Here is a 15,293-nt window from a genome sequence, read left to right as displayed (position 1 = left end):
TATCAAGGCCATGCACCAGGATAGGGTGCTACTTTCTGTCTGTCTGGGAGTGTTGAAGAGATCAAGACACTGGGCTGATTTCTGAAGCCCACTGTGTGGGTCTGAGGAACTACTCCGAAGGCAGAGTTTGAAGTTCAAATGTGACTTGCAAGGCACAGGACTTGTTTGAGTTATGGAGTTAGTCCATTATGAAGGCTTTCAGTGTGTGAGCCTGTGAGAGTTCAGAAGTACAGAGCAGTTGCATAGCCAAGTTCACTGGTTCTGATAATGAGAAACGTCCAGATGTATCTGGAATGTTCTTTCTTTCACCTCCTGTGCCGCTTGTTTTTATCAACTTTGCACAAACCTAGATACATCTGAGAAAAGAGGGAATAAGATTGGCCTGTAGGCAAACCTGAAAGGTGTTCTCTGGATTGATGATCAATGTGTGAGCACTCAGTCCATGGGAGTCAGTGCCCCCCCTTTGAGCGGGTGATGTTGAGTGTACTAGGAAGGAGGCTGAACAAGCCACGAGGAATGCTGTTCCTCCATGGATTCCTGCCCTGAGTTCCTCTCCTGGCTTCCTGGATGACAGACTTATAAGCCCTTTCCTTCCCAAGTTACATTTGTGTTTTATCACAGCAACAGAAACCCCAAGACTTCCAATTACAGCATTCATAGTGACCAGACCACCTACTGGGATCATTCTTTTTGTGGACTGTTCGGACCCTGTCTCAGTAGTCATGCTTGGGTTCAGTTGCTTCTTTCCATAACTCCCTGAGACTCACCTGTGCCATTTCTGTTGATAATTGAGATTCTTGTTTCTCTCTTTTTGTTACAAAAGCCCAACCTCCTGTATAGTTAGGGTTTTGTTTGTTAGTTTGCTGAACTTAAAAGCTCGAAACCAGGTATTTCTTTACTAAACTCTACTTTGGAAGATTTAAGCCATCACTCATCATCCATCTCTCTGGATGGGTCTGGTCTCCTGTTTTCTTGTTTAGAATCCATGTCCCACCTAAGGTCAGTTATAAGCAGATCTGACAGGTACTATCTGTTACCAAGTCACTGAACAGGTGGTAGAGGGTACGAGATGGAAGGCAGCAATCTGGAGTGTGACTAAACAGATGTAGCCCACTACGACTGGTGCTGGTCAGAGTTCTGGGGCCAGAGCCAGGCTTGAGGCTGAAGCAGAAGACTCATAAGTTCAAGGCCAGCACAGAGAACTTAACAAGAGCCAGTCTTAAAATAATAGAATGAAACAAACAAACAAACAAAAAAAGTCTAGGGCTGTAGTTCAGTGGTAGGGTCTTGTCTGGCATGCTTGAAGCCTTGAGTTCAATCTCTACTACCAAATAATAAAATAAAATAAAATAAAATAAAATAAAATAAAATAAAATAAAATGAAATGAAATAAAAGAGCCAGGGATCTTACTGAGGTCTAACAGCCTCTTACCTGATTTCTTCACTCACCAGGCCTTGATGTTCTGCCAGAAGAAAACAGGGTGGGCTGGGATCCACTTTACTGGGTCCTAGGATGTGGATCCCTTTTATAAGATCTTCTAAATTATGAGTTTTGGCAACCAGTTTTAGAGTTTAAGTTTTAAACATGGAGCTGAGAGTGCAGCTCCTGGCTGCAAGTCGCTCAGAGACAGAAGTCATATCTGCTTCATCACTCTGGTACCCTGTCCTCTCTCTGCCACATCTGAAGTTCCTCTGCTGCCTGGTCACACTCCCTGTGCCTCTTCTGAAGTTCCTCTGCTGCCTGGTCACACTCCCTGTGTCTCTTCCGTGCCCCTATTGTTCTAAATCTGCAGACTGAAATAGGTGTGAGAGGACACAGCGGGTGTGACCAGGGCCAGACACCTGCAGTCCTTGCAGTGGTTAATTGCACGTGCTGACTGCTAGATCAGAGTCGCTGATTTTGGTCCAATGTTATTCTGTTATTCTCTCTTTCTCTCTCTCTCTCTCTCTCTCTCTCTCTCTCTCTCTGTGTGTGTGTGTGTATGTGGGCAAGTATATATACGTATTCATATGGGTGTGTGTATGTGTGTGCACACATGTGCACATGCATGTATGCACACATGAGTGCAGAGGACAGAGCTCAGTATAAGTGTCTTGCTCAATTGCTCTCTACCCTGTGTATTTATTTATTTGTTTATTTACTTTGAGAAAAGGTCTCTTCCTGAGCCTGAAACTTGTGGATTATGGCTAAGCTGGTTAGCCAACGAACTCCAGGGATCCGTCTGTCTCTCTGCCCCTAGAGCTGGGGTTCTAGACAAGTGCTACAGCACCCAGCTTTTCTGTAGGTGCTAAGGCTAACTGAGGCCCTTCTGTGTGAATTGCAGGTCCTGTATCATCTAAACCTCCTGCCCAGCCCCAATTCTCTTAATCACTTTTTTTCGTGGTAAACACCTTCTGATGTTGAGCTATCTCACAACCACCTCCCCAAATTACATTATTTATCTGTGGGTGGGTGGATGCGTGGGTGGTTCGATACCACAGCGTAAGTGTAGCAGTCAGAAGGCAATCTGCAAGGATTAGTTCTCTTCTCCTACCATGTGGGATCAAACTCTGGTCATTGGGCTTGGCAGCAAATCCTTTTACCTACTGAGCTATCTTGTGGGCCCCTCCGTTATTTTTAAAATTATTTATCTTATTTTATGAGTATGGATGTTTTGCCTCCATGTATGTAAGGGCATTGGGTATGTGGAGACTGCAAGAGGGCACTGGATGCCCTGGAACTGGAGTTACAGACAATCCATAAACCTCCATGTGGTTCTGGGACTTGAACCCAGATCCTCCGGAAGAGCAGCAAGTGCTCTTAACTGCTGAGCCATCTCTCCAGCCTCCCAACTCCCCTCTGCTACTCTTGATGTGGCTGTGAGGTAATTTGTAAGATGAGATTTTTATTTATATCAATGGGCCTCGCTCAATCAGTTAGAGGCCTTCATAGAAAGACTAACCTCCAAGAAAAAAAATATCCCAGAGTCTCAAAGTCCCATCACTGTGTTTTCCTAAACCCCACAAGATTGGGAATGTTCAGCATTTAACGCAGCACCGCAGGAAGACATGCTCCTGCATTACCAACTCCTGTCTGTGTCTATTTGTCTATCTCACTGTCATGCACACACATGCATGCATATCTCCTGTGGGTCCTGTCTCTCTGGAAACGCCTGATTAATGTGGCCATCTTCCCAGTAGTAACACTGTTCTCTGTGACAGAAAGGATACGTATGGGCATAAAGCAAGAGCAGAGGTGGCCTGTTTCCCTTTGCAACCAAGTTCTTTTACTTCTCTCTAGCTTATTTAGATGTGCATTTTCCTGAGCACATATTCTACTGACTTCCATTTAAAAACACATACTAAGCACCCACTCAGGATGGATGGCTTTGGTTCCCACAGGCAGCGGACACTTTCTCCACTAGACTGTGTCATCCTATATTTCGTTGTTTCTCTCAGCATCTCTTCACTGATTTTATTCTCTAATGTTTAAAACCCATGGAGTTGATAGCATCCTTAGATTGGCAGCTTGAAGAAACAACATTTATTTACATAAAATTCAACATACAGGTAAATATACATATGTGTATGTGTAAATGCAGTTAAGTTCCTAGAGGTTCATTTGAGGGCAGTGTTTTGGGCCACTGAGTTTAGGGGAGGTTGCTTGCTTGAGCATAGATACAGGGGACTTAGAGCATTGCAACTTAGTGGCAGTAGCACTAAAGAAACCTGCACCCCCTCCCCCGGAAAACCATTAATCACCAACAGCTCCAGAGGAATGAGTGGGGCTGGAGACAACCCCCCTATCTGTGAGGGAAAGTTGGGGGTCACAGCCTTGTTCAGGTAACCCAAGCTGCTGAGAGCTCATGAGTGCAGTGCCATAACATGTTGAAAGGGCAGTGTTTCCCGGCCGCCCTCCTCATTGACTGCCTCTTACGTTCTTCCTGCCCTTTCTTCTTCTGTGTCCCTGGACCTTGGAGAGAGTAACACAGACGTCCCATTTAGGGCTAAGCTGTTAACAGTCACTTATTTAATCAGTTATGAGCCTTGGCATAAAGCAGGGAGCCGTCTTATAGATGTCTCAGATTGTGACATTTACTTGTGATGTCCGACAGAGGTGCTGCGTCAAAGAATGTTGCGGAACACACTAAGTACATGCTGTGGCTGATTCAGGGGTCCTCAGTGTGCCATGGGAAAAGAGAAAGTGACTGTGCAACCCAAAAGTGGTGAGAAGATGCCCGGTGGGACCTCTGTGAAAGTCAAACTGCACTCCCCAGCTCTTACCAGGCCCATCTGTCCACACAGGCAGGAGGGACTGGGCAGTTAAGGCCTACTTGCACACATCAGGAAAAGGAAACTATCTGAGACTCAAGGGGGCTCGGAGTATGGGCAGACTGAGAGCACCTGGTGGTTCTGCTTGCCCTCTGGACCTAATTGTGTATGAAGATCGTAAACTATCTCTGAGGGCATAGTTGCCTGACCTCTGCAAAGCACTGGTTCCCCCATCCTTAACGAAGACCTCACTCGCGAGCATATGGCCTTCTCTTTCTGAGATGGTCCAGTGTCTCTGTAGGTTCTGTCTTATAAAACATGCCCACCTGACTGGATTTTCTTTGCACTCAGGCTAAGCCAGAGAGCCATCTGTCTCTCTCCTGCAGCTGTGAGCTACACACAACACTTGAAAATGAAACCAAGTAGTAAGAGGGCCTGAGGAAGAGTGTTTGTGAGGGAACAGAGGTTCGCTATCCTGAAAATGACATGAGAAGCACTGAGCAAAACCTAGGGCATCCTCTTAGCCAGGCACACCGCGATGCTCACAAGGTCATCTGAGCTGACAATCTAATTATTCTGGTCTAAAACTCTCGAAAGAAAAACCCCAAGCCAGCATTTAACACAACCACGCAGGAAGGCCCTCTTCTGCACCCCCATACCCTCAACCAAATCTTACAAACACTGATTCAGGGCTGCAGATTTTTTTTTTTGTTCTGAGTGGATATCACCCCAGATCACTTGCATTAACTGCAGGTGTATGATACAGACAAAATGACTACACTCCCCACTTTCTAGAACGTGCCTTGAATGTGAACCATGGAATTGTTTTCCCAAAGCCCATGGGACTGGAGATTTGCAGTGCAGATCTGCAGAGCCTGGGGCTGTCTGTCCGCTCTTGGGGGCCCGGCTCCCCTTGGACTAGCGCCAATAAGCCTCTGAAATGGAGAGTATCCCCTTCCCAGCACACCAATGTCGACACTCCATTTATGTGAGAAGCTTGGCATTAGCCACAGGGCTTCGCTCTCGACACTTGGACAAATTCTCCACTTTATATTCGTGATTGCCCTTCTGAAAGGAGAATCTGCTTCCAATGGCACCTGGGCATGTGAAAGTAAATATGGTGCAAAGACATTCCATTAGCCTCCCCACACTCATTCCCTCAACTTTGGGATGAAGAGTGGGGACCAGAATCCAGAATCCTCGAGGTGAGCTGGAGTGCCCAACTCATTTGCATAATGGTGTTTGAGGCTGGGTGAAACTGAAACCACAGCCTGTGTGGGTGGGGCCTTGTTTCTCCTCACAGCTGCCCCCCAGCAAGCGGGCCCCCTCCAGGGTCCCTCAGAGGCCTAGGGATGGTGAGACCCAGGGACTCTGGGCACCAGTGTGAAACCAGATAAGACATCTGGTGCTGCGTCCGACTGGCCACAGGCCCTCTGCTATGCTCTGTGAACAAACACGAGGGGGCCTTTATTTCTGATTCAGGTTGCAATCTATTGGTGGGGCCCAGCGTGGGGCAGAGTGATCCTTTGCCAGTACAGCCAAATCGTTTTTTACCTTCAGTCGAAGGCTCTCCCAGCTGAGTTAGTTGTTTTGACACCGTGAGGCAAGGCAAAGATCCCGCTTCTCTCCTCTAGTCATTTTTTCAGTCACTTGTAGCCTTCCCAGTCCTGGTGGCTGAGGATTCGTGGAGGCCCACAGGTTACGTGGGGACATTTGGCTCTCCCGTGTCACAAACTGCTTTTCCCCCTATTTGGTATCTGATAAGGTATCTTCACTGGGAAATAATGTGAAAGGTGGACAGTTTTACAGATCCTGTCATCTTTTAATATAAATAAAACCAGCATGCTTTTTGATACAGGACTGGTTTGCCCGGAGGATAGGGTTTTCCACTATGAAATCCGTCCTCCTGATAGGTATGGAAGAGTAGAAGCTCCTTTTGTACCCATACTTCCCTTGCTCTGTCTTTAGCTTGCTTTTCACATCCTTGTTGGTAAAAAGAGGAAGCGACCCCTCTACTGGAGAAGCTTCCATGTTGGGGGAGGTCTCAGCTCCCTTTCGAATATTCTGAAATCCATTGACTTGTCAGCCATGTTGAACACCTCGCCTCTTTGATGAAGCCTTCAGTACGGAGCCTCTGGTCATGACGTTAGTAACCTTAAACCTATTCATGTCCACAGTGGAATTCGTATGGGTTTTCCTTAAGGGCAAGATAAAGCAATAACTACAGACCATGTGGCCGTATGGATGCAGCTGGGTTCTGGCTACAAGAAGCACAGAGTGAAGCAAGAGTCACAGTTTCCTGGATGCTCCGAAGCTGGTTGGAGCTGGCTGGGAAGGTTCCAAGGATGTGGCAGTTTGTAGGCGGCAAAGGCCCCAAGAATCTGCAGCTTAACTTCATTTGTACCTGGGACAAATGTCACGGTCCTGGTTTCCTGTCTTCCGAGGAGAAACCAGCTTTGGGCTGTCTGCTTCGTAGTTGAAGGTGTTTTTATTAGAATAATGAGAAAACAAAGGGTGCTCGTCTGCCCAGGCACAGGAGGTTTGGTTTTCTGTTTGTTTGTGGGGTTTTTTGTTTTTCAGTGCTGAGGGTGGAGCCTCGGGCCTTGCAAATGCTGAGAAGCATTCAACCACTGTGCTGTATCCCTGCACACCTGCAGCTCCGCCAAGCATTGGCGTGGTAGTGTGGGCTTTGAAAACCTGTGGATGAAGCCATAAGTCAGAAACAGAGGAATGCCGTATTTAATGAAGTTCTAAGTTGTGACTGATTGGTATTATTTTACCTATACCATTTTGAAATGAGGGGAGGAGAGTGCTTTTAAAACTAGAATCGAGCTGTTGTGTTTATTTCCCTATCATTCCCCAGGGGCTTATAGTATCCCTGATACCATGGTGACATAAAGAATCATGACCGCCCCGATGATGGCCACTTCACAGTTTGGAATATAAACCCGGTACCCATGCTCACGTTTCCTGAGGTTCACATCCACGCTATCTGCATGCAGGGTTCAATGTGTGAATCACCTCATTTCACAGTCACAGAATCCACAAGGTTACAGTATGACTCTATTGTATAGCCGAGAAAGGGAAGCAACAGAGAGGTTAGGTAACCTTCCTGAGATGACACAGCGTGTAGCTGGCAGGGCCTGCATATGAAGGTAGACAGTTAGATCAGATTTCAAAGATAGCGTGTCATCACCATTTCAGTGCCCAGATGCAGCGAGTGCAGAGAACTCAGAGCTTTGTCTATGAGTGAAAGCATCATGACACTTAGATAGTTGGAAGGTTTTGTGCTTTGAGCATAGCGAGAGAGACAAAAGATGCCAAGACAGATGGAGGAGGCGCTGGGTGCCCCCAGCTGCCCCTCAGCATCTCTGATCAGTTAGGCTGCTCGTTGGAAGAGGAGAAGCATTTTCCATGGGAATCAAGCACTTGCTCCGTGCCGGCTGTGCCCAGCCTCCCTCGGTTCCTTGTGCAGCATGTAAGGACTGCTATAGAGGAATGGAGACCCTTTGCCCTTTATGATCTTCCCTGGGGAGGAGAAGCAGCATTGGGAAGAGGTGCTGGGCTCGATGGGGCAGAAGGATAAACGGTCAAGGGCTCCATGGAGGGGAAGACAGTAGCTGTGGGGAGAGACCACGCTGGCACCAACAAAGGCCGCAGCCAGGGCTGTGTGATGAACAGGTGTGAAGAGCTCTCCTCTTCTGATCCATGGCTATGCTTCAGCCATCTTTGACTCCTCGATCCCTTTCTTTTCCGTCTCTATCTTCTCCAACCCAGATGTCTTACTGGTGCTTGTCATGGGCAAAGTCCGTCCCCACCCTAAGTTTCTGTGGCAAAGCCAGAATCCCAGTGCCTCAGAATGGGGCTGCACTTGGAGAACACATCAAGGTAAAAATGGAACCAATGGACCCTAATTTATCACAGCCAGTGTCCTCCTAAAAGGAGATGAGGACCCAGGCTCATGCAGAGGGAACCAGCGTATGAAGAGCCAGCGAGGACCCAACCTCTGTTAGTCAAGGCGAAACCAGCTCTGCTCACACCTTAAGTCTCTGTGACAGAATATCTGACAGAAACAATTTCAGATTTATTTTGGCTTGTGGTTTCAGAGATTCTGGGCCGTCATGGTGTTGAGGGGCCTGCCTATGAGAACATCTCTCCGTCACCGTGGAAGCCATGACAAACTCTTCATAGGGATTAAGTGGACCCTACTGGCTCCATCAACCAGGCTCCACCTCCTGAAGACTCCACAGCCTGCCAGTATTCAAAACATGAGCCTGCAGAGACATTTAGCTTTCAGTCTATGACCATCTCAGATGTCCAGGCTTCAGAATGAAAGTCGATGTTTTTGTTGCTGCAGCCACTGTGAGACTTCAAGTCCAAGTTGGAGGCAGCGAGCTCTCTATACCCAGAGCCACGGGCTCAGCGAGGTTCTGGAGGAGCCCTGAGGCAGGGAGAAGGTCCCTTGTTCAAGAGTTGGCTGTTGTGAGTGGATAGGTTTCTGAACCCGATCAGTGTTGGCTCCCAGAAGGAGCTGCAGTTCCATCTGGAGGTAAGGCTGGGATGCTCTGCTAACTGAAGAGAATGTAGCTCAGAAGTGAACAAGGTGATAGCTAAGGAATTCTGAGGCATACTATAAATTTTCAGGAGACAGGCAAAGATGTAGGAAGAGCTAACGTGTCCCCTGTGTGAGGTGGAGACGCCTGTTGTTAGCCTACTCTGTTCCTTGCCTTGTCTCCTAAGAAGAGAAAGAGCTAATGAGTTGGCTGCTGTGTTCAGTATACACTTGTAGAGGAAAAACAAACAAACAAACAAACAAACAAACAAGGGCAGCCCATGGCACCTGTAGCTTGATGAGGCCTCTGTGGTCAAGGCTCTGTCACTAGGCTGGTCCTTAGTTTGAAAGGATATTGGTCTCAGCCTAATGACAGGGCCTTTAAAATTGTGGTTGATGTTCAGCAATGGATGAATGAAAGATTGGGGCAGATCACCATGGCAGTTGCCTCCCAGTAGACTTAGAGTTACATCTGTGGAGCAAATCAAAGCATAGAACGCCAAGACCATCTTTAAAAGTATGCTTTAATCAAAGTTGGATTCCTATTTACTTTTATGGGCCTCTGCATATAAACACCTTTCCAGAGTCCTTATCATCCTTAGTTACTGTGGGCTTCAACAAGGAACCAAGAACATCAAGAGGTTTAGCTGTAGACTTTGTTCTATGTGAAAGGCAGAAAGAAGGCTATCTACGCTCAGGCCTTCTCACTTTCTCCAAAGGGCACTGAGTCCATAAGAAAACATGATGCCTAGGGAAGAGGGAACTGATGTCTCCAAGGTGGCTGGATGAAAACGATATTGAAAATATTGATATTGAAAATGAGTGAAGAGCTGACAGTTGTACACGCCGTGTGATCTCTGGTCATTGCCTCACTTCTGTTTTCCCATGCCAATTACAGGGTTCTTTCTATTTCTGAAGGTTGTAGCTTCCACAGTAACTGCCTTTGTAGTTGTTGGACAACTACAGAAAGGGATAAGGGGCCTTGCCTGACAGCCTGGGAGACACTTCTTGGTGGGATTTCCCTGTGTTAAAGAACATAGGCCCCTGGGGCTGGAGAGATGGCTCAGTGGTTAAGAGTGGTTAAGAGTCCAAAGGTCCTGAGTTCAAATCCCAGCAACCACATGGTGGCTCACAACCATCTGTAATGAGATCTAATGCCCTCTTCTGGTGTGTCTGAAGACAACTACACTATACTTATAATAATAAATAAATCTTTGGGCCGGAGCGAGCAGAGGTCCTGAGTTCAATTCCCAGCAACCACTTGATGGCTCACAACCATCCGTACAGCTACAGTGTACTCATATATATAAAATAAATAAATAAATATAAAAAAGGAAGAAAGAAAGAAAGAAAGAAGGAAGGAAATAAAGAGAAAGAAAGAAAGAAAGGGAGAAAGAGAAAGAGAGAGAGAGAGAGAGAGAGAGAGAGAGAGAGAAAGAGAGAGAGAGAGAGAGAGAAAGAGCCAGGAGAACTGCTGTGCACTGGGTTTCCTGGGTACTTTGGTGCACCCCTCTGTGTCTTTAGTTAAATGTGGTAGTTACATGGGGACACTTAGTTTTGGAAGTGGTGGAGGCGTGAAACATATTTAATTAATTATTTATTTAGGGACAGAGTCTCACATGCCCCAGGCTGGTGTTACTGTGCTGATGAGGATGACCTTGAACTTCCCATCTCCTGCCTCCTGCCTCCACTTCCCTTTTCTGGGATTGCAGGTGCATGCTAACATGCCCAGTTTACGTGGTGTTGAGAGTAAACCCAAGGCTTCCTGGTTTCCTCCACACCACATTCTAGTGACTAAGCTGCAACCCCAGACTGGACCTCTGATTAGGAGCCTTTCGGAAAAGCCGGGTGTGATGGCACATGCTGATGGTCCCAGAACTCAGGAGACTAAACCAAGAATGGTGCAGGCTCATTTGTTATATCACATGTTTTATTATAATATTAATATATACTTATCGATATCATGTGTTTCCTACTCAAGACTATAGACTGGACTTTATTGTCTCAGGAAATCACCTAGTACCTTTTTTTATGTCTGGCTTTTTTTTTTTTTTTCTTGAGATGTTCACACACACACTCCCATGACCTTGCCTAGAGGGTCTTGTTTGTTGTTTGTTTTGTTTTTATGAGACTATGCTGAGTATGTGACGGTGCACACAGAGGCCAGAAGAAATGGAAGGTGGCCCTATCATGGCTAGAAGGATCCTTACCAAGACTCGTGTTTGTGTGAGAAGAAATGCAGGTGTTCCCAGCTCTTTTCCACCTCTGAGTGTGGAAACATTAGTCGATACTCTCCACCTTCATCCTTGCGATCACCCAACCAATCTCTGAAACGGACAGGGCCAACACTTGCCTTTTCATTGCCTTCGCAGATATGTCAAACAAAATACAGAGTCTCACCGATAAAGTGTACAGAAATGAATACTCTTGTTCAAATGTGCAGAAAACAAACACTTTTTTTTTAATCTGTAAAAAAAAAGATTATTGGTTCATGTGTGGTATGTGCATGTTCAGATGCATGCACCCATGTGTGGAAGTATATGTACATGTGTGTGCTTGTGCATGTGTGTGCCCACGCATGAGTGTCCAGATGAGACCTCAACATCAGACGTCTTCCTCAATTGCTCTCAAACTTATTTATTGAGGCAGGACATGTCACCAAACCCAGAGCTTACCAGCTGGCTAAACGGACTGGCCACAAGTCCCAGGACTTGTCCTGTCTGTACCTCCCTAGCTTTGAGATTATAGGTGTGCAGGGCCATGCCTGTTACTTATTTACTTATTTTTAATATAATTGTGGGGCAAGCATTTCACTAATTGAACCTTCTCCCCATCTCCGTTTAAAAACTCTTTAAAATACTTTATTTTATAATTTTAATGTGCTAAAGAATTCCATTCTTTTTGTTTCTTCAACTGTCAGACGTTTATATAGGCCTGCCTGGAGTAAGTTTGGTGTAAAAATATAATCCCCTTGTATCTGAAAACTTGAATTATTGTGAGTAGGACCATGCATTTGCCACCCCCGCGTAGACTTTTGTTCTGCTCTTAGATAAAATACTAATAAACAGGAAGCTGAAGAAAAAAAAAAAAAAAAACCCGTGATGCGATTGTTCTGAATGTTTTTCTTTTAAGGGTGTCTGGGCTGCACCATGCAGTGCTATTTCCTGCAGGCCCTGTAGGTGACAGTGTTGAGAAAGAAATGAAGCCGACTGAGCCTCTCCGCAGCTGCTGGCCTCCTGCGGGGGCTCCAGCCCTCCTGAGCCCAGCTCCACTTTCCAGCACTTTCCTCTTTATTTGTCCCAAAGTTGAAGAATATAAAGGAGGAGAAGGTGGTCAGTCCTGTGGAAAATGCATTTTTCTTCTCTATTCTTCATGTGGAATACAGAAGAATATTGTATTTCTCAAACCCTTGCATGAGGGTGTGTGTGTGTTGTGTGTGTATATGTGTACACATGCATTTATATATGTAGCTGGACACAATTTAATAGCAATATGCATCCCTTTGTTTGTTTTTAATGACATGTAATTATTCACAATCTGAGACTGTTGTGATTTCAAAACACTAAGAAACTCTGAAGTTTTACTTTCTTATTTTTAAAGAGTGACTTTAATATCCACAGTGACCATTGCTCAGTCTCATGATCCACTTCAAGATTAGAATCTACCCTCACCTTCCCAGGCCCTCTGCCCTTCTCAAGTCCTGGCCCCTGTCAGCTGAGGGGTTTGGAGGCTCTTGCCTCTGACAGCAGGCAGAAGCTAAAAGGAAGTGACCGCTGGGGTGTGACCATTGTCCCATCAAAGCATAGCCCTGTTCTAGCCCTTCTGTCCTCTGTGGCTTCCCACTTCTCTGTGAGATTGGGACACTGCAAACTTTGCCTCTTGGACTCCCTAAAATGGTCCCACCTCCTTGTTTGTGTTTTTCCATAGCTGAGAGAGCAGGAAGGAAACAGGGGTACAGGTTGCTGGAAATGAGAGCCGAGCACACGGGAGCTACAGTCTGGCCAGATGCCAGCCCTACTGGAGGCAGGGCAGCCTCAGTACTGATGCCCCTGGACCGTCACCTGGGGCCTCCTCGGAACTCTCCAGTCCGATGAGCCTACCAGGGAAGCCCACACACTGTGTCTTGCCTATCCCTCTTCTGGCTTCTTATTTTTTGTGTGGGCTGCTAAGTGGAGCCCAGTGTCAAGACTGAAAAGCTACTATAGGCGCTTCCCCAGAGTTGTGACGCTGACTGGGAGGAAACAGGGAATGCCAGAGGTCTGGCTGGCTTGAGCTCTGTTTGGTTCAGTAAAACGTCGCTGTTGTTTATGCCAAAAAGTGGGAAAGAAGCCAGGCAGCCAAGCATGGTGGCAGAGATCTCTAATGTCAGGCACTTGCAGGACTGAGGTAGGAAGGCCAGCCCTGGGCTTCTCAGGGAGTTCCAGGCTAGCCTGGGCTGCTGTATAACCTCGTGACACCTTGTCTCACAAGAAAAACAGGAATAGAACAATGAGGTGGGAGAAAGACAATTGGAGACATCTTAGGCTCTTAATCAGCCATACCCCTAGAAAAGGTATCTTTGGGTTCACCCTCTTGGGGAAGATCTAGATTCTGAGTAAGTGATCTCTCTCCTAGGTTCTGAGGAAAGTCTCAGGGGTGATGGCTTCACAGGGGAGTTTGTGCTTACATTTTATGACTGAGATGACAAGAATCCCTGTGCCCTAGGCTCCAGCGTGTTTCTTTGAGGACCCGGCATGGAATCATTGTTCTTAGAGTCTCTGGCTGTGTTTCACAGACACGTAGCACATTCTACATTCTAGGGTTGACTACGAAGACAGGCAGTGCTCTCGTAACTATTTTTAGCATTTTATTTTCTGTTCAGGGTCAAGAACGTCACCCACCTAAGCCAGGTCCCGCTACATGGAATGTTCCAGAAAGCAAAACATCTCTGTGGCTTCCTAGATCAGCTGCCCGTCTTCTATTCCACACGCCTAAGTTATTTGAATTAAATCCCAAAGTCAAATTAACTCCACATACTCCGCTGCATTAATCCCGCTGCTTCTGTGTCTGGGACATCAATTCTCCAGTTATCAAGGGTTCTTGCAGATCCCCAGGCCCCAGGGTGGCAGAACAGATATGCAGATATTCTCTTTAATGCTGATTTCAGTCTTATTCATTAGAAAATGTGATACTCACCCTTGGGAACCAGGGGCTGTCCATCTCAGCCACTCTATCTTCCCCTGGACCCGTTTTAAGTCATCTTTCTCCCGGTGGTAGCTTTCACAGTCATGTGAGTTTGGTACATAGTTGCCTCCTGCTTAGCTACAATATTTAGTGGTTGGGGTGGGGTGGGGGGATGTGAAATAAAATACCCTCTGCAAGGTCCTGTGGAGTTTACCATCCCCAAGGACTCTGCCACCTGCAATGTGGTTGGGCAAGAGTGAGCGTCTGAGGGCTCTTTTTATCTTACAGTGAAAATACAGAGATTTCTATGGCAGAAGCTCGCTCGGTCATTTTTAAACTCGGGTGCATAATCAGCTTATTTTGGTTTTTAGTACTTTTGTAATTGAAGACAGACAGATTGCTAATTCGGTGTGTTTGAAACTTCCTCAAGGTCGTTTTAGCAGCCTTGAGGCCAGGGTTGGTCATACTTTCATTTTAAACGTAGTTATTTTCCCTCGGGGAAATGAGCAAAGCCTGCTTGCCGTGTGGTCTGGTGATTTGCTCGTTTCAGAGTCCCACCGTGGATATGGACATGAAGCCTGGTGTGGACGGCTGCTGGCCCACCGGCCACCTGGCTGCCTTGGCTGCCGCTCCAGCTTTTGTTCTTATTTATAAGAAGGGTGACAAGAGGTCTTTGATGTTGTGCGTGTGGGACTAAGCTGTTGGGTTTCCAGCTTAACTAATTGTCAAATAGAGAGTCTGGTCCTCTAAGCTCGTTCTCCTCTTGTTCCTAGGAAGAAATATTAGCTACTGCTTTTATTCTGCATAGCTAAGCATGAAGACATGTCATCTGGGGCCTCTGAAAGAGAATTTAGTTAGTTAACCTCAGTTCTTTGGTATTTTGTTGTGTTGTTTTGTTTCGTTTTGTTTTTGACACCAAGTGCCTAGTGACCCCCAATAGGAGACAGTTCAGAGATTAAAAGGAGTTGACATTTACCTAAATCCGAATGACTTTCTGGCTCTGGCTTCTGTATTATTTCCTCAGACAAGCTGTAGCATTGGCCCAACATCCGGACTTTTCAGATCCAAGAGCAGTATGAGGTGGACTCCCCTCCCTGTTTGACCTGCCATGGGCTTACCTACGCTGTGGTCTTTATGAGGCTGGAGCAGTGCTTTATAATAACTCCTTGTTCTCAGCCAATGATTTTTTTTTAATCTCTATATTTACACACATTGCTTTATTTAATAGCTCATAAAATTTATATTTCACACAAACTTACCTGTGAAATTATTAATTACTGTTTGCCTGACTAGAAACTTTTTCCCTGTGGCCCTGTAATGCCTCTTG

At 46.2% G+C, this 15,293-nt stretch overlaps 1 long non-coding RNA gene across 4 annotated transcripts in view; it reads left to right on the top strand.

Annotated features, from left to right (window-relative positions):
* LOC116090897 overlaps nt 1-15,293 on the top strand; it is a 170,691-nt gene that overhangs the window by 20,005 nt on the left and 135,393 nt on the right. The gene's annotated exons all lie outside the window — the stretch shown is intronic.

Source organism: Mastomys coucha, unplaced genomic scaffold, assembly GCF_008632895.1.
Source record: "Mastomys coucha isolate ucsf_1 unplaced genomic scaffold, UCSF_Mcou_1 pScaffold15, whole genome shotgun sequence".
Classification (NCBI taxonomy): Eukaryota; Metazoa; Chordata; class Mammalia; order Rodentia; family Muridae; genus Mastomys; species Mastomys coucha.
This window is presented reverse-complemented; position numbering and strand designations above follow the sequence as displayed.